The following is a 20,359-nucleotide window of genomic DNA, read 5'->3' as shown; positions in this document are numbered from 1 at the left end:
TACTCAGGGCTGCGGCCTGGCCTCTACTCAGCCCCTCGCCTCCCAGCCAGAGCCTGAGTTACTCAGGGCTGCGGCCTGGCCTCTGCTCAGCCCCTCACCTCCCAGCCAGAGCCTGAGTTACTCAGGGCTGCGGCCTGGCCTCTACTCAGCCCCTCATCTCCCAGCCAGAGCCTGACCTGCTTGGCACCCTGTACACTGGGGCTCCCAAGGATTCAGCTCTCTGAGACCCTTCCTTGGAGTCCAGAAGGACTGTGGAAACGCCACAAACTCAACCTTTTGTCAGTGGAGTGTGTACTGACTTTTTGTTTTTAGTTTTAATGTTGTTGTGCCTTTGTTAGTAACATAGTACATGTTCAAAGTAAGAAAATCTGATGGAAATTAATGCCACTGAATTGAATACTTACAGATGCTTCAAATGGAAACTGTTATACATACACACACATACAGTGCCACAATATAATAAATTTTGAACATAGAAAGTGTAAATGTGTAAAATATACCACCATTTAGGAAGCCTGCTTGCGGCAGACCAAAGGCTAGGTACTTTAGACTCTTGACTCATTTAACCCAACAGATGGGGAAGCTGAGGCCCAGAGCATGCCATTTGTGTTTATGACTTCACAACCCACGTTATGACATGTTTGTGCACACCGCCAAAAAAAACCAATAATTACTCCGAAGTCCACCATTCAAAGTCCCATGACGAACACCTCACCAGATTTCCTTCCAGGTACCCATCCTCCATTTTTTTCAATATAGTTGAGTTTCATAGTATTACACTAATTTCTTTATATTCTTTATTCCAGAAAGGACTTAAGGTGTTTTCATGCCACTATACAACTTCCTGCGTATTTCACTTATATTATAGTCGAAACCCCATGCAATTAATGTTCCATCATTCACATAGCATTTCAAAGGGTATTTTAAAAGAACATAGCAAATAAACCAAACCAAAAATGCCCTTAGCATCTAAAGGAAACAAACAATTCTATCAAATGTCATTTTTCTTGCAGCCCAGCCCTAAGTAATGGCCAAGACAATTCTGGATCACAGTCAAGTTGGAAGACAGAGGCCTTGTCCAAGGGGCTTTGGGCGGCTTAGTCATCTCAAAGAGGAAAGCAGAGTGATCCACAGGAGTGAGGTCTTCAGCACTTAGTTCCCTTTAGAACTCACATTCTACCTAAGGCAGCAGTGAGACGGGAAGCTAGAGCTAGGCCACCACCAAGCTACTAGCTACCGGCTACTCAGGGGAGTGAATGACATTCACAACCCCAAAACTGTAAGAGGACCCCACAGAAGTACTTTACTGACATGCTGCTGAGTCCGGACTCTGTCTCCTGGTGACCCTCCACACAACAGAATGAAATACTGTCTAGTCTCATACCATCCCAAAACCACTTGTGGACCACATCATTGTGGTTCTCACTGGCTGATTTTTGAAAGTAGATCTCCAGGTCTTTCTTCCTAGTCTCTCTTAGTCTGGAAGCTCTGCTGAGCATTTTCAGCAATGTGAAAGCTTCAACTACAGTGCACCACATGAGGTGCACTGGCTGGGAGTTGAACTGGGGTCTTCCATGTGGAAGGTGAGAATTCCACCATGGAACCACCAGTTCCTCATTTAATTTATATGTTGTTGTTATTGTTAAGTGCTGTCGAGTCAGTTCTGACCCATAGCGACCCTGTATAGGGTTTCCAAAGAGTAAATGGTGAGCTTGAACCTCTGACCTTACAGTTCAAAAGGCTTTGCAATCTGACACATTAACCCTTATATACATTATCCCATTTCATCATGGCAATAGCCTTAGGGGGTTGTTGTTGTAATGACTCTGTATAGGGTTTCTCAGGAATGGCTAGGGAGTTGGAACCACCAACCTTGCAGTTCAAATGGACCTTGCTTATCCTAAAGTGCCACACCACGACTTAGAGGGTGAGTACTATTAACCCTATTTCACAGACAATGGGACAGGTACAGAGACGCCAAACGCTTTGCCTCTGGTCATACAGGGAATGACAATGAGAGTTTTAGCTCAGCTCTGACTGAAATCACTGACAGAACACTGGTATGGGCAGGCAAAGTTCAAGCCAAACATTTCATTTAAAGCATTCCTGGGTTGGCAGAAGCAAATGCAAATCAGCTTTGGAGGAAAACAACTCCAAACTAGGCCTCAAGGAATTTTCAAGCTAAATGTGCCAAGGAAATGAAATTAATAAGGTCATAGTTAAAAAAAAAAAAAAAAAATCAAACCACAACACACAAGGAAATAAGACACTATGAGCCAGAGCCAGCAAAACAGCAAACGGAAGAATCAGACTCAAAGATGTCAGATCAGGGACTGAGCAGATACAGATTGTGACAGAATGTTTCTAGACTCGCAGAAATCAGAGAGTCTAGAAAACATGAACAAGATAAGAACAACAAAGCAGATTTTTAAAAAAGGACCATATAGGATTTCTAAAAAGGAAAAGCAATTCCTGAAATCGAGATGATCTACATATGGGGTCAGAATCAATTCTACGGTAAATAACAACAACAATAATTTATAGTTAATCAGAATTTCCAGAAGGATACAGTAGAAAGAACAAAGTGAAGTAATAATGGAAGAGATCATAAAAATGCCCATTTCCCTCAAACTAACCTATAAATGCAGTGTAATTCCAATAAAGTTCTTAACTAGGAGTTTTATTATAAGGAACTTGGCAAGCTGACTCTAAAATTTATAGACAAGAACAAAGATATTCCTAAAGACAACTAAGGTGGGAGAACTTGCACGGCCAGTTACCAACACAAATTATACAAGTATAGTACCAGAACCACCAAATCAGTGCTGTTGAATATAACTCCTGGCTACCCCATGGTGTGTCAGCGTAGACGGGGCTCCATAGGCTTTTTAATGCCTGAGTTTTAGAAACGGACTGCCAGGTCTTTCCTTCTGAGGCACTTCTGAATGGACTCGAAACTCCAACTTTTCTTTTAGCAGCCCAGGGTGGTAACCATTTTCACCGCTCAGGGTCATGGCCAATGGAATAACATGTTGTTGTTGTTAAATTGCCATTGAACCGGTTCCAATTTACAGCGACCCTTGCAGTTCAAACAACCTCATAGTCCAGTACTTATAGCACTAAACTCAGACCAAGGAAACTTTACAAGAAAGGGAATATTGCAAATGTATTTGATAAATGGTGTTGGTCAGAACTGCAAGTTTCCATATAGTAAAACAGGAAAAGAATACCTACCTCACACTAGCCAGAAAAATCAAAACCAGCTGGATCAAAGACGTAAGTGTAGAAGACAGTACGGAGGCATGGAGAATGACGACAGGTTTGCCCCATGTGCTTTATTACAGAAGTTTGGCTTAGGGGTGTTTTGCCTTGATCAAGGAAGCCGCTCTGCTTCATGGTTTCTGAGTCCTTTTCTCTTTGATCCCTTCATTGTTGATTCCCTGTAAGAGCTCTCTCACATCGGCATTCACAGTCATTGTGGAGCAACATTCTCAGGGTCCACTGAGCTGTAGGACTTTGGCCCATCTGCTTAATGACCCGAGATAGTACACTCTGTAACTTCTTGTCTTGCTGTACCCCACCACCTATGTGCTGCTCTTGGCATGAGAAGTCAGGTCCTGCTAAATGGGCCACTTCTCATCTGCCGAGTGTTGAGAAAAAAAGGCATGATAAACTGAGAGCATTAGGTTCTAAGAAAGAAGAAAAATGAGTCCAGGTGTGGTGTTGTTGATAAGCACTGGACTGAAAAGATCAGTTTGAATCACAAGGTTGGCAGTTCAAACTCACCAACTGCTCCTTAGGAAACCCTATGAATCGGAACCAACTTAACGGCACTTCACAACAGCAACAAATAAGAAAGAGACTGTGTTGGGTCATCTCTATTTCCTGCTTCTCCCCTTTTTCAACCCCCAGGTTTTGGCTCTGAGGTGGCTGGACTGGCGACCTAGGGACACTTGAACTGTGATTGTGTTCAGGCTTCCGGTTCTCTCCAGGCAGGACCAAGGAACTGATTTTTAGATACATACAGCCCTAAAGTGTCACCTTTCAAAGCCATCACCTGAGGAATGCATCCTTTGCTGACTCATCTCTGGATTCCTCATGAATGAGGCACCTCACCTCCACACCCACAACTGTTGGGCACACACTCCTCACCTACAGATGGGCACAAGCACAAACGCATTGCATCTGCTGTGACCCAGAATACAAATGGATTTTTAAAATCCTCATCCTCTACACAGGGTCTTGTGGGCTGAAAATATGAGAATGGAGTGGTGGTGGAGGGAATGGGAGTTGGGGCCGGGTGGGGAAGTTAAGAAAACAGGAAAACAGCAGCAAGAGCCTAACTGGTATCTTGCAACTAATTGCCTCTCGGAGCCAGCAGGGGGCAGCAGTAGCACCTCTGCTCTGGGTGTGTGTGTAGGTCCCTTCATCAGTGAGTCAAATACAGCATAAAAACATCAGAGACAGTTCTCCAGTAAGTATAAGACACAAGCTAATGTGTAGCGCTGTGGACTAATGTGTCAGATTGCAAAGTCATTTGAACTGCAAGGTTGGTGGTTCAAGCTCACCAGCTGCTCCTTGGAAACTCTATACAGGGCCGCTATGGGTTGGAATCAACTCAATGGCACTTAACAACAACAATGTATCTAGAGCCCTACACACTGGTGCTTATGTGGCATAGATACAGAGAATCATAAAGGGAAGCTTTTAATTCAAGCATATAAGAAAACTGACACTGAATATTTTTATTTCATTTGCATTTAAAAATAAAGAGTTCTATATGGATTCTGGTAGCGTAGTGGTTACGAATCGGGCTGCGAACCTTAAGATCAGCGGTTCGAAACTACCAGCCACTCCGCGGGAGAAAGATGAGGCTTTCTACTCCCGTAAAGATTTACACCCTCGGAAACCCTGTTCAGGGTCGCTATGGGTCGGAACCGACTCGACGGCACATAACAACAACAACAACATATGGGTTATAAGGAGCTCTGGTAGGGTAGTGGTTATGCATCGGACTGCCAACCTCAAGGTCAGCAGTTCGAAACTACCAGCGGTTCCGCGGGAGAAAGATGAGGCGTTCTGCTCCCGTAAAGACTTACAGCCTCGGAAACCCTGTGCAGGGTCACTATGAGTTAGAACCGACTCCATGGTACTTAACAACAACAACATGTGGGTTATAAAGGAGCTTGGGTAGTGAAGTGGTTACAAGTCAGACTGCTAACCTCAAGGTCAGCAGTTTGAAACTACCAGTGGTTCCGTGGGAGAAAGATGAGGCTTTTTGCTTCCATAAAGATTCACAGCCTCGGAAACCCTATACGGTGTCACTATAAAGTCAGAAATGACTTCACAGCACACCACTCCCACCATGTGAGTTAATGCACTGGACTGCAAGTTCCTTTGAACTGCAACGTAGGTGGTTCAAGCTTACCAACTGCTCCTCGGAAACCCTATACAGGGTTTCTGTTGGTCGGAACCGACTTGACAGCACTTAACAACATGGTAGGAAGTAGTTTTGGTAGCCTCAAGGTCAGCAGTTCAAAACTACCAGTGATTTCGTGGGAGAAAGATAATGCTTTCTGCTCCCGTAAAGATTTACAGCCTCAGAAGCCCTGTACAGGGTCGCTATGAGTCGGAACCAACTCCACGGCATACCACCACCATAGTTAGTAGGAAAGCGCCCTGGCAGCATAGTGGGTTATGAATTGGGCTGTTAACTGCAAGGCCAGCAATTTGATTCTACCAGCTTTTCCACAGGAGACAGGCAAGACTTTCTGTTCCCATAAAAATGTACAGCCTCAGAAACACTCTACAGGGTTGCTCTGAGTTGGAACCGACTCCATGGCATACTTAGCATAATTAGTATGCGGAGTCCTGGTGTGGCGCTGTACAATAAGCACTCAACCACAAGGTTGGTGGTTCAAACTTACCAGCCACTCCTCAGAAATCCTCTACAGGGTCACTATGGGTCGGAACAGACTCGATGGCACTTAACAGCAACAACAAACAGTAGGCAGAAAAAGATGAGGGTGGCTGTTCTCATAGACTCTAGGGAACAGGTCTACTGTCTCAATGGGTCACAAAGGGTCAGAACTGACTTAATGACAGTGGGCTTAGTTTTTGATTGTTAGATTTTATAGTTAGTTGAATCAAAATTACTGGGCAGTGGAAAAGATATTGTTGAGTGCTGGTGAGTCGTTTCTAACGCACAGTGACCCCACATGACAGAATAGAACTGCTCTACAGGGTTTCCTAGGCACTGTGGGTTAGTGTGCTGGACTGCAAGGCCAGCCTGAACCACATGTTCGGTGGTTCAAGCTCACCAACCACTTCTTGGAAACTCTATACAGGGTCTGTATGCGCTGGAACCGACTCGATGGCACTTACCAACATCAAACAACAATGTAAGAAAGTCGTTTACGAGTTCTTTCTCCCACAGAGCCACCGGTAGGTTCAAACAGACAACCTTTGGGTTAGCAGTCAAGCATTAGCCATCATGCCACCAGGATATAAGCACTCTGAAATGCGGTAAAAACAGGCACATACTTTCTGGGGGGCTTTTGGTATGGCCATCAAAACTTTTAAAAATGTGCATCCCTTTGCTCAGGAATTTAATTTCGAAGGTGCTCTCATTGTGCTGAGTTCAGCACTGGGTTGCCAATCACAAGATCGGCAGGCTAAGCCTATCAGATGCTCTCTGAGAGAAAGATGAGGCAGTCTGCTCCCATAAAGACGGACAGTCTCAAAAGCCCTAAGGAGCAGAAATTCGACTCTGTCCTATAGGATCTCCGTGAGTCAGAATCAACAGCTGGCAGTGGGGTTGGCTTTGCTTTTGGCTGGCAGAGATTTATCTATAATGCTGCTGAACTTAATGCCATTTTTAACAGGGGAAAGCTAGAAACCACATACATGCACACCAGGCAGAGCAATGCTAGATAACAACTGCATCTGTACCGTATGTCCGGGGTACCCTTCATGGTGGTGTGCAGGAAACCCAGGTAACAAGGGGAAATGCAGATATGAACGAGAGAGGTTACAGAGCAGCAGGCGCTCTGAGCTCTGGTTTTTGTTTGTAAAACGTTCACGGAGTCTCTGATGATCACTTCTCTGTAAGTCTTTTGTCTTCATTACTATTGCCTTTTAATTCAGTCTTTGTTTTGGGGGGTTGGAAACATGAAATCTGAGAATGATAACACCAGCAAGTTACACACTGTATATTATTGCTGTGGTTAGGTGCAGTCCAGTTGGTTGTGACTCACAGCGACCCTGTATAGGGTTTCCAAGGAGTGACTGGCGGGTTTGAGCCGCCGACCTTGTGGTTATGATTAGCAGCCCAGTGCTTATCCTAAAACAAGACAGTAGAAGTGCAGTTCATAGTAACTCAAATACTTAGTAAGCCAGAGACTACATACCTGTATGTATATATAATTAATTATATATATGATAAAGACTGGAGCCTTGGTGTGGTGCTGTGGATAAACACTGGACTACAAGGTTGGTTTGAATCACAAGGTAGGAGGTTCAAATTCACCAGCTGCTCCTTGGAAACCCCACACAGGGTAGCTATGAGTCAGAACCGACTTGACAGCACTTAACAACAGCATGAGAAAGACTGGAAGGAAATACAGCTAAAATGTTAACAGTGGTTATAGCTGATGTCCCTGAGTGCTGCTAACCAAAAGGCTGGAGGTTCAAGTAAACCACGAGGCACCTTACAAGAGCGACACCTCTTTTTGCTTTAGTGATAGGGATAAAATGAAATCTACTAATTTAACAAGGTGCTGCATGGAGCTCCAAGGGAGAGGCTTGAGGGTGGTGGTGAGCTAGAGAGTCCAAGGCCCAAGGTGGCAGAATTAGAAACCAAACCCTGGGCAAAGGGATACACATTTAAAACATTTTGGTGGGGCTATACCAAAGGCCCACCAGAAAGTGTGTACCAGTTTTGACAGCATTTCAGTGTTCATATCCTGGTGGCTCATGGGTAATACTTGGCTACTAAGTCAAAGGTTGGCCATTTAACTTACCCAGTGGCTCCGTGGGAGAAAGACCTGGCGATCAGCTTTCTTAAAGATGAGAATTTAGGAAACCCTACGGAGCAGTTCTGTTTTTCACACAGGGTCACTAGGAGTTAAAATTAACTCGCCAGCATCCAACAACACCCTTCCCCACTGCCCAGCATGTTAATCTAGTGGTTTCCACGTTACGTCTCCACCTGTCCTAGATGTGTGTCATTCAGTGAGAGAGTAACACAAACAGTCTCTCTCCTTAATAAAGCTGATGAAGAGAAATTTAAAAAGATCACTGCTGTAATCAAGAAACCTGCAGATGTAGGCAGAGATGCAAACACACACAGAAACAGGCCTTTCTGTGATTGTGGTGAATTGGGCAGGGTCCAAGCATTGGGATGGAGCAGCGAATGTGTGCCTGAGAACTGAGGTAAGGTCCCAAAGGGTTGTCTGAAAACTTCACCGGGGCTCCTGGTTAAAAAGGAGGTTCACAGAGCCCACCTCAGAGCCAGATGTCAGTGCTTGACTCTGTTTAAGAACCTTACTTGTAAACACAGCCAAACACAACAGTGGACATGCACACTCCCCACATCTTAGCATACATGAGTTCAAGTTTGGAGTAGACATGGAGTCAAGAGGGAAGCGTGGAAGAAAGCACCGTGTCTGGGGCCGGGGAGGATAATGATGGTGGAGGCTGTGGTCTGGCTTCGGTAATGAATGATGTCTGGTGATACCACCCCAAGGAAGGGTGCTGGGGGGCGGGGGGAGGGCTCCCAATTTGCCTGGAGCTCATGTGTCTGTATATGTCCCTAGTGTCTGCTGTGTCTCCCTGTGTATCTGTATGTGTGTATGTTTCTGTGTATCTCTGCATGTGTGTCTGTGTGTATGTCTACATGTGTCTGCACGTGTGTGTGTGTGTGTGTGTGTGTACACCCCAAGCAGGTTCTCAGCAAGTGTCTATGGCATTAAAATGGGACTGATTAAGGCCACAGAGCTGGGTGGGGACACTGAGGCTGAGAGCAACAGTGGGCAGTCAGGGCAGGGGGCTTCTGCATGGCGGGGGGATGTCAAGCCACTCCTTCCCTTCTTAATCTCAGACCCAACAGAGATCCTGACAGTGGCTTTGGGGACTGGCAGAACTGGGACATGACACCAAGTATGACACCAGCCAAAGGGATCGGAGCTGTCCCAGGACAGTTCATCTACCCAAGCCAGGAGATGGTCCGTTTACACCAGCATCAATCCCCAAGCTCGGTTACCAAGCTCCAGCCCCAGGCTCTTGCTTCTGGGGCCGGGCTGTAGGTTTCTCCCAGGCAGCAGCAGCAGCAGCACTGATGTGGGGCCAAGTCTGGGCTTGTTTCCACTGCTGGGAGATGAGGCTCCAGGCAGAGGAGAAGGCATAGAGAAGGGACACCTAACCCAGCCGCCTGGGCTACATGGCGTTGGAGAGATGGGCTGAGTATGAATCTGGAAGCGGGGACAAAAGGTCACAAAGCACAAGGCCCTAGAGGTAGCCTCAGCTGCGGGAGAAGGTGTAACAGGGAAAGCAGAGCCCAGGTAATCCCTTCAGGAAGCAAGTATTTATAGTGAAGACTTAGCCTGGGGGTGACCCTCAGAGCCTGGATAACCAGCCCAGGGAAAGTGCAGGCTCTGCTCAGCTGTACCTCCCACACCCTGGGACTACACAGGTGGCCTCTTCAGGACTGTCTTGTCCATTTGCTCCATGAAGGCCAGCACTAGGGTTCAAGGAAGGAAAGAGGTAGAGCCAGTTACTAAAGAACACAAGTTTCTTCACCTGCATCTCCTCCTGGGGACCCATGGGTTCCAGGTGGTCCTGAGCAGGAGAGAAGGAATCCTGGCAGTGACAATGATGCTGTGCTTGTCAACTTTAGGCTGAGGCCACCCCCAATTCACCTGTAACCCCAGGGAGGAGCCCAGGAGTGGCATGAAACAGTTCTCACTGAGGGCTGAGTGAATAGGCAGGCAGCTCGAGAAAGGCCAGAGTCCAAGAAAAAGGGGAGGAAAGAGGGAGTGAGCAGAAGTAGGTTTCCTGAGAGGCCCAAGAAGGAAGTCTGCTGGAGCGTGAGACGCTGGATGTCAGGAAGCCAACCCAGTGAGGGCCCTTAGCCTCGGAGGTGATTGGAGAATGATGGTGAGACAAGAAATCCAGAGGCCTCCCTGCCCAGGCGGCTGTGAGGTGGGCAGGGGGCACATGGGGGCTGGGGCTATCTGTGCTCCAGGGGTGTAGGCTTTCATCTGCCTTCTGGTCTGAGCTTACAGGCCAGGCCTCTGCTAGTAACCAGTCAGGCAGGGGAAAAGGTGGTTCCCCAGGGCACTTAGCACCCCATTCCCAAGACTAGCAGAGTGGAGGGGCAGCGGTTCATGTTTCACACACTGTCTCACACTGGTGTCATTTTGTGCCTGTCTGATCTCAGTGACCAACAACCTCCACATCCTCAGGGTCTGTAACTGGGGTCTAGTCCACCACTCAGCCTTTCTGAGTCCGCTTTGGAGAGAATACTACTTCACCAGTGGAGCTGGGAGAAGTTTGAGAAATTTCTGCATTTCTCCTTGTTTAATACAAACTGTTCCTTTCTTGTAGTGAATATATTCTTATCTTCACCATGTAGTGATGTGTTTGTTCCCAGGTGAAGCCAGCTTCACTTCCCGGGTTACCAGCTCCAGAGGGAAGCTTGATCACTTGGTTTCCCAGGATCCCAGGTTGGGGATCCCAGTGAGCAGAGACTGGCTAACATTAGCATAGCACAGTAGCATAGCATAGCACAGTAGCATAGCTTTCCTCGCTAATCCGGCTACTCATTTACTTTCATGTGGGCTTCAGTGCTGGCTAACTGTTCTGAGCCTCAGTGTGCCCATCTGTACAAGGAGGACATAACTTCCACCTCACAGGATTGCTCTAGGGTTTAACCGAGACCACTCTTCCATTGGTTAAAAGACAGCACCAGTTATGTGGAGTTAGTTCAAGCTCAAGGTGACTCCATGTGTGCCAGAGTACAGCTGTGCTCCACGGGGCTCCCACTGGCTCAAGTTTTTGCAGAAGACTGCCAGTCCTTCTGAGGTGGCTCAGGGTGAACTTAGACCTCCAACCTTTTGGTTAGCAGTCAAGAGAATTAACCATTTGCATAACCTAAGACCGAAAAAGGAGCTCTGGTAGCGTAGTGGTTACGAATCGGGCTGCTAACCTCACAGTCAGCAGCTTGAAACTACCAGCCATTCTGCAGGATAAAGATGAGGCTTTCTGCTCCCGTAAAGATTTACAACCTTAGAAACCCTGTACTCACTGTGAGTTGGAACCGACTCCAAGGCACATAACAACAACAACAACAAAAAACAAAACACAAGACCACTGTCACTTAGTCAATTCCAACAGCCTCATATTTCTCTCACAGAGCAGCTGATGATCTTGAACCACTGACCTTACAGTTAGTTACCCAGTGCTTAATCCATAGCACCACCAGGGCAGGGCTCCTCTTGTACCATTCCAGGACTACTAAAAGACAGTAGCTATTATTGAAAGAAAAATCTTTGGCCATTGAGCCAAGTCGATAAATACTTATTACCATTGTACAATTTAGAGTGACTCTTTTTTCCCCTTAAGGTTTCTGTGAATGTGAATCAGTGCAGGAGAAGGCAGAGGTCAGATGAGGCTGCATTTGCTAAGGACAGACAGTGGGTTGTTGGATTCCTGGGGCAGGCGGGAGACAGCTAATAAAGAGAACGAGAACCCCATGAAGGCTGCTAGGAGACCTGTATCTAGGAGAGGAGGCAGGTCATCTTGGACACTAAGCTTTCCACAGTCAGGAGGCCACGGCCCCAAAGTCCTCCCTAATGCCCAGGGGAGGAGCCAGGCCAGCACCACGTGGCAGTCAGGCACCTGGAGGCCAGATGGCAGAGTCTGGGCTTCCAACACCCAAGACTTCATCCCACTGGGAGTCCACTGCCACAGCGCTTCACCCATATGTCCACTGCTTCATTGGGGTGCGTCCCCTAGAGCACAGAGAACCTTAAAGCTGGAAGAGAATGGAAGGTCATTTGATTGAGCAACTTCATTTTACAGACGAGGAGGAGATCGTGGTTGTGAGAGGGAAAGTCACTTGCCCCAGCCCCCAGCTCTTACCTCAGTGTGTGTGTGGGGGCGGGGGTAGGGGGATGAGGGGATGAGAGGTTGGGGCTACCAACCCAATCTACTGCCAGGGAAAACTCAATTAGAACCAGGACATTAAAATGTCAGGAGCTGGACACAAAGAGATGACAAATGTGCCTGTGGGAAAAATAGCATGTAAAACTTGATTCAGGAAGCAGAGGAGTTAAGAGTCAGACCTTCTAGTTCCCAGCAGAGAACAGAATCCAAGAGCCGGGCTATCCCAGGATCCCTAAGCCAGCCAGTGCCCACAACTGCCTGTGTGCCCATAGGTGACAGACAGGGCTTGTGGTGCCCACACCTGACCATGTCCAGGTTTCCTGTGGGTTGGATGGTTGGCGGTTCAAACTCCAACTCAGTGTGGCCATCCCAGGGCACACTGATGGAGAGCGTCTCCCACTCCGCTCCTGCCTTCTCTGTGTGTACTTCCGAGGAGGCACCACCAGCTATACCACAAAGAAGCCTACTCCATCTTTGGATGAATCTAATGGTTAAAAAGCTAATAGTAATTATAGTTATCCTTCACTGAGCACTAACTACAAGCACACAGAAATATAGGAGCTGACAATACTGAATGTAGAGCCAGGCAGACCCAGGTCTGAAACACTGCCATTATTAGAGCTCAGTGACCTTGGGCATTCTGGTTTTCCACTTGCAGGAGTAGGGAGTGGTAACAGGGCCCACCTCTTAGAGAGGCTGGGAGGATTGATGAAGATAGACAGGACATAAATCAACTAACATCATCAAGTTTATATATAATGAATCAACTAACCCAACACCCCACCAGGCTCTAGTTTCCCGGGCCTGAAGATGCACACACATACTCACAGACTGCTTCATTGATACGCATACCCACACCCACTAACCCACTGACCAGTTCTGACTCACAGCAATCCTAAAGGACAAACGACAGCCCCACAGAGTTTTCAAGGCCATGATCTTTAAGGAGGCAGACTACTTCATCTTCTTCCTGTGAGTGGCAGGTGGATTTGAACCTCAAGCCTACCAGTTAGCAGTCAAGTGCCACCAGGGCTCTGGACACACACAAGCCTATTTTTATATGTATATACACACAAATCTAATCCTGTATGTGTATGTGTATTATGCACAGACAGATACAGGTGTCCACATACATAAAGTGCCTTACTTCCTACAGAGAATGGCGTCCTGGTATGGCACTGTAGGATAAAAACTGGACTGTTAACCTCAAGCTCGGCAGTTCAAACCTACTAGCCACACCTCAGAAACCCTAAACAGGGTCTCTCTGAGTGAGAACTTAACAAACTACAGAGAAGCTATACTTATTACTGTCATTGTAAATGTTCTTTTCCTTTATCATTATCATTGTTATTATAATAAATACGATTATTTTGACCTAAAGCCCATTGGCTCTGCTTTCTGGAATAACACAGAACAAGTCATAACTTCTTCCACAGGGCTATTAGACATTGGTCTCTTCCCCCTTGGATCTTGGGAGGATTGATGAAGATATATACACATAAATCAACTAACATCATCAAGATCTCAAGCTCCCTACTGTTTCTCTAGGTCCTTCACATTACTCTCAATTCACCTAATGCCCAGGTGAGGTACCCGAGCACCAAGCCCCGCTTGGCCCCTCGGCCTCCACAGAAGCTCTGCAGCAAGTCTGCCTAGAACTGCTGGGCGGCACTAGGAAAACACAACTGCCATCAAGTCAATTCCAACTCATGGGGAGCCCCCAACCCCCATGTGTGTCACAGTAATTTTTTGTTCTTTCTCCCAAGGTCCTTCTGGGTGGATGTTGTTAGTAACTGAGCATATTAACCCTTTTGTACCAAATAGGGAACTGTTGTTGTTGTTAAGTGTCATAGAATTTGTTTCAACCCATAGTGACCCTATGTAGGGTTTCTGAGGAGCAGCTAATGGTTTTGAACTGCTGACCTTGCGATTCGCAGTCCAGCGCTGACTCTTCAGCGCCACACCAGGAGCTCAAACAGGGAACTAGAAAGCTTAAAAAACAAAACAAAACAAAACCACCCACTTACTGCGTCAATTCTGATACACAGTCACCCTATAGGACACAGGAGAATTGTTCCTTAAGGTTTCTGAGAGTGTAATCTTTAAGGGACCAGACAGCCTCATCTTTCTCTTATGGAGAAGTCAATGGGTTTGAACCACTGACTTTGCAATTTGTCATCAAACACTTAACCCACTGTGTATGGTTAGAAAAGACCCCCATATTCTTGCCTCGGAGTCCTGGTGTGGTGCTGTAGGATAAGTACTAGACTGCTAATCAAGGTTGGTGGTTCAAGTCCACCAGCTACTCCTTGGAAAACCCTATACAGGGTTCATTATAGATCAGAACTGACTTGATGGCACTTAACAACAACAATCTTGTCCCTGGGCTTTGGTTCTAAATTCTTCCCAAACTGCCAACTTTGTGGTTAACAGTCCAGTGCTTATCCTACAGCACCACACCTGGACTCCTGTCCCTGTTTTAGACAGGGTCAACATGAAGTCAGAGAGACCAATTCCATGGGAATGCTGTTATGGGGGGCCCTACCTTAACCTCTTCAGACTCACCTGTCAGCTTCTCCTCACCTTCTAGAGACGCTGAAATAGTCCAGCGAGTTCTTGTACAGATGCTAACAGACTCCCGACATTCCTGAGCTCTGGGACCCCAGCTTTTTTAAAGGCACCCTCTTCTTTATGTGTGACAGCCCACAGCATTTGCTTTCTGGATCAACAGAGAACGGCTCATCTAAGCACACTCCTTCTCCTCCAAAGCCAGGCGCAGGCCAGGCAGGCAGCTGGGCCTGACTTATCCCTTCCCCTGCCTCTTCTACAACCTCTGAATCACAGGCCTGTCAGGCAGCCATCCTCCCTGACTTCCTTCCCAAGCACTGCCTGGTTTAGCCCTCTATCCATCCGGACACAAGCTGAAAGCCCTGCTGCCCCCAGCTCCTCTCTCCTGACCCTGTGGGGCTGCAGCCTGGCACACGCTGAGTCTCACTCTGCCCTGTGTGCATGCTCTCTGTGTGCTATGCAGTCCTTCAGCTAGACTGTGGACTCCTTCCTGAAGGGCAGGCTCCCAGAGGCGACCCTGAGCTGGGTATTAACAGCTTGGTAACCTAAGCCCCACCCCCAGAGATCCTGATTTAATTTCTCTGGGGTATGGCGTGGGCATGGGGTAGGAGGTGGGCGGTGGAGGTGGTGGTTAAAAGCTCTCCAGGTGATTCTAATATGTGGCCAAGGGAGAGAATCACTGATCTGGAACTAGACTGCCCGGCCCAGCTGGCTGCTTGGACTGTGTTTAATTAGGCCTTTGAAAGGGCCTGGCAGGGGGGGTGTCAAGGGAGAACCCCAGGCCTGCCTGAGGCTGGCCATCTGGACTGTCCCTTCAAGGCTAGAAGCCAGGTCAGTCATAAGGCAAGAAGCAGATGGCTCTGGGGACCCTCTGCCTGGGAAAACCCCACTTCACTGCCCAGAAGGGACCAACGCCCACTGCAGAAAGGAGACGGTAAGCCAAACCAAGAGTCAAGAGCACACAGGGATCAAGCCGATGTCCCTGGATTGTATAAAACTCTGATCTTGCTGCCTACTCTTCCTACTCACAAGGAAGGCTCCTCCAACCCTTCCTGATTCAACTAAGCCCAAGGCCTCATCTCTTGTGCCCTGGGTGTGGCCAGCCCCCAGACACCTTCTTCCAAAGGACTCTTCTTTCAGGGCCTGGTCACCCTCTCAATAGAAAATGAGCAGCCCCAAGGCAGAGGGGTTGGATGGGAGAGCAGAGGGAGGTCCTAGTTCCTAAGAACCCCCATCCCTCCCCAGCTGCTCTGGGCAAGAAGAAAGGAAAAACCTGACTCATCAGTGCTATGTGACTCACAGGCCAACAAAACTTCCTTGCCAGACTGGAGGAAGGAGAGCCTGCTGCTCCCACCACAACCAGGGGGCCTAGCCCTCCACCCCACCCCACCCCCAGCTGCTGGAAGGCACATCCTGCCCACCCCCAGCTGCCTGGCCTGGCAGGAGTACCTGGCTTAGCTTGGCCCCGGACAGCTGGTTAGGCCCCGCTGCTGGATCGGTAACTGACTTGCTGCAAGGAGCAAGGATGAGGTGGTGGCTTTGGGTCAGAGAGCAGAGAGGCCCGAGGTCTGAGTCTCAGAGCAATAATCATCATCTTGGTTGTTGTAAGGATTCAGTACAGTGTTGTATGAAGGAGCTCCTACTACTGTATGAAGGTACTTTTAGCACAGTAGTTTAAGCACTCGACTGTGGTTCTAACCCACATTGGCTCCCTGGGAGGAAAGAGCTGGCAATCTCTTCTATTAAGACTACTGCTGTTGGTAAGCGCCATCGAGTTGGGTCTGACTCAGAGTGATCCCGTATAGTTTCCAAGGAGCGACTGGTAGGTTTGAACTGCCAACCTTGTTAGCAGTACACTAAACACCATGAAGCAGTTTTACCCTACCACAAGGCATTGCTAAGAGTTGGAATTGGCTCAATGGTGGGCACCTAACAACAAAAAGACTACGTGGGACACAGAGAAGGAGCTCACAGATGACAGCAAATACACTAGTTTTAGAATTTTAAAGTTGATTTTTTTTTTTCTTTCACATACTTTGTTTCACTTAATCTCACAACAATCCCACTTTATAGTTGATGATGCCGAGGTGAACAGACCCTGGGGCAGTGGCAGGAATCACTGAGTGTCTTAATATGAACCCACCTGCCCCACATCTGCCCCATGTCCCAGCACCCACACACACAGTGGACAGGCACAAACCCAGCTCAGCCTCCAGCCCAGGAGGAAAGGCCTGACTGTCCAACCTACAGCCCAGTCCTGCCCTGCATCCCAGCCAACCTAGCTCAGCTTTAACCCATTGTGGTGCCTTCAGAAATGCCCAGCCTGTAACTGAATAAGCAGTCCAGCCGGGTGGCCGTAAGTCTCAGATTCCAGACTGAGAAGTTTAAGCCCTGGCTCTGTACTTACTGGTATGGCTTGGGCTTGTTATATACCCTCCAAGAAGAGTTTCCTCAGCTGGAAAATAGGGATAGCAAAAGTACCTCACAGGGTTATGATGACAGCTGTGGTAAATGATCATGGCATTGTAACAATAATGGCCAACATTTAAGTGTATGTCATGCCAAGCACTTTATCTGTAGTAAGTCATCTAATCCCAGGCAGGTTGGGCTCAGAGACCCCCATTCTGACCTTGCCCTCACCCCTGCCTGTCCTCTCCCTGTGTCAGGTGCTGGTAGGTAGTGAGTGCTCCATACAAGGGAGCTTAGCTGGTAGGAGGAAGCTCCTCTAAGAGGAAACACTGAATCACACTCTTCTCATCTGGGTCCTATTCCAGGTAGAGTCTAGCTCAGTGATTTCAAGTTCCTGTGAAATATAAAGTGAAAAAAATAAAATAAAAAACAAACAAAAATTTTTAAATACAACAAAACAAAAGACTGGGGACCAGGGCATCCTTGCCTCTATGGAGGGTTCATAGGATCCAGATTTCTGAAAGGAGAGGCAATGTGATCCAAACCCTGGTAGGTCCATGTCCCTCCCCCTTCAGAGAAAGTTTCAGATGGGAGGCTTCCAGGCCCAGGGTGTCAGCCCCTCAGGCAGAGAGAAGCAGGAAATGGCCAGAGGCTCTGCCCCTGAGGGTGCCTTATCTAGAATTAGTTATTTTGGCAGTGCCTGAGGTGGAGGTAGACCTGAAGGGCAGAGAGCAGCCTGCAGGGCTTGGCCTTGAGCATCTGTGTGGAGTGATTCCCCTGCAGCACATTCCCAACTTCCAGTCAGGCTGCCTGGTAAAACCTGAGTTCCATAAGAAAGAATCTTATCCAGCTTTCCAGCCATCCACACTCAGGCCCCTGTCACATCACAGAAACGCCTGTGGGAGTCAGCAGGTATGTAACAACCAGTCTCAAGTTTTTTTATAAAATACCAAAGCCCTGTTTCAAAGACAATCATACACAGAGCAGGAGTTGGCTTGTGAGTTGCTGTGATTCTGACTCGGAGCTATGCCATGAGTTAAATACCAGCAGGGTCACCTACAGTGGACAGGTTTCAGGTGAGCTTCCAGATGAAGACAGACTAGCAAGAAGGAGAGCGGAACTACTTCTGAATATTCAGTCCCTGAAACCGTTACGGATAGCAGAGAAACACTGTCAGATATAGTGCCGGAAAATGAGACCCTCAGGTTGGAAGGCACTCAAAATGCGACTGGGAAAGAGATGCCTTCTCAAAGTAGAGGTGACCTTGATGACGCAAATGGAGTAAAGTCCTCGGGGCCTTCATTTGCTGACGGAGCACAACTCAAAATGAAGAGAAACAGCTTTAAACATCCATTAATAATCGGAACATGGAATGTATGAAGTATGAATCTAGGAAAATTGTAAGTTGTCAAAAATGAAATGGAAAGCATAAACATCAATATCTTAGGCATTAGTGAGCTGAACTGGACAGATATTGGCCATTTTGAATGTGACAACCACATGGTTTTCTATGCTGGGAATGACACATTGAAGAGGAATGGTGTTGCATTCATCGTCAAAAAGAACTTATCCAGATCAGTCATGAGGTACAATGCTGTCTGTGATAGGATAATATCCATGCGTCTTCAGAGAACAGCAGTTAATACAGCTATTATTCAAATTTACGCACCAACCACTAAAAGCAGTGAGGATGAAATAGAAGACTTCTACCAATTTCTTCAATTTGAAATTGATCAAACATGCAATCAAGATGTAATGATATCACTGGCGATTGGAATGCAAAGGTTAGAAACAAAGAGGAAGGATCAGTAGTTGGAAAATATGGCCTTGGTGATAGAAATGATTCTAGAGATCACATGATAGATTTCTAAAAATTTTTAACCAATGATTTGTTCATTTCAAATACCTTCTTTAGACAGCCTAAGAGATAATTATACACATGGACCTTACCAGATGGAATACACAGAAATCAAATCGACTATATCTGTGGAAAAAAGGTGGAAAGCTCCTTATCATCAGTCAAAACAAGGCCAAGGGCAGATTGTGGAACAGACTATCAACTGCTCATATGCAAAGTCAGACTGAAGCTGAAGAAAATGAAAACAAGTCCATGAGAGCCAAAATATGACCTTGAATATATCCCACCTGAATTTACAGATCATCTGAAGAACAGATTTGATACATTAAACATTAAAGACCAAAGACCATTAGAGAGTTGTGGGATGACATCAAGAACATCATAAAGGGGGAACAAACAAGATGGTGGAGAGGGTGGAAGTGCAGTAAGGAGCTCCGCCAGCAACAACACAGAATACCGGACCAAGCAGGCTCAGGGGATGATGTCAGAACTCTGAACTACACATAAAGGAATATTTAGAAGGTTGGAAGGCTTACAAGCTAGGGGAATTTGTAGCAGAAGCAAGAAATCCATTGCTTTCTAATTCAAGATGCTCAGCTGCTCCCTGAGCCACCATCATGGGCAAGACCAAATAGGGGAAGGATCAGAGCAGCCACAGACGACTGACAGAACCACAGAGATAAAGGTGTGGACATTCTTTTTTTTTTTGGTATCTGTTCATTGGTCTCTCGCTGTCTGCGCATCTCCATTCTGGTGACTAGAGGGGGTGCCAGAGCAAGTGGACACCCCACCTCAACCCCTGGAGGGTTCTGCTATGCATGCATACAGATCGCCTCAAAATTTAAAGTGACGCTTTCCACTTAAAACCAAACAATAGTTCAAAATGGCCACAGCCAGCCCAGAACTGTTTCTCGTTAGGAAAAACGCCTGAACGGGGATTGTGGAGTGGGACAGGTAGACTAAAAAGGAAGAAGGCCAAAGAATAAATCCTGAGTTATGACCAACAGTGGCATCTTCAAATTTCTCAGGAAGAAGAATGAAAAGGGAATCCCATCTCCTGATCACATCTACCTGGAGGCAATCAGAAAACATAAAAACTACAAAAATACACACCCATCTAAGTATTAAGGCTACAGATAACTCCTGAATATGTCCAAAAAGCAGAAACAGATGACCATATCATCACACGTCCATCCAGAAACGAGATAAAGTGACTGAGGCAAATGAGCTGGAAGTAGACCTACACGCCATACTGGAAGATGGGCTGGCTTTGGAAATTCCTGAGAAGGAATTCAGAAAAATGATTACAAAATGTATCAAAACACTATATGATGGAGTTGAGAAAAATAAGGAAGAAGT

General features: G+C 46.9%; 1 protein-coding gene across 1 annotated transcript in view; it reads right to left on the bottom strand.

Annotated features, from left to right (window-relative positions):
• UBTD1 (ubiquitin domain containing 1) overlaps positions 1-20,359 on the bottom strand; it is a 68,907-nt gene that overhangs the window by 2,180 nt on the left and 46,368 nt on the right. The window lies entirely within an intron of this gene.

This window comes from Chrysochloris asiatica, unplaced genomic scaffold, assembly GCF_000296735.1.
Source record: "Chrysochloris asiatica unplaced genomic scaffold, ChrAsi1.0 scaffold00003, whole genome shotgun sequence".
NCBI lineage: Eukaryota > Metazoa > Chordata > Mammalia > Afrosoricida > Chrysochloridae > Chrysochloris > Chrysochloris asiatica.
Note: the sequence above shows the minus strand (reverse complement) of the source record. Positions and strands in the feature narration are given on the sequence as shown.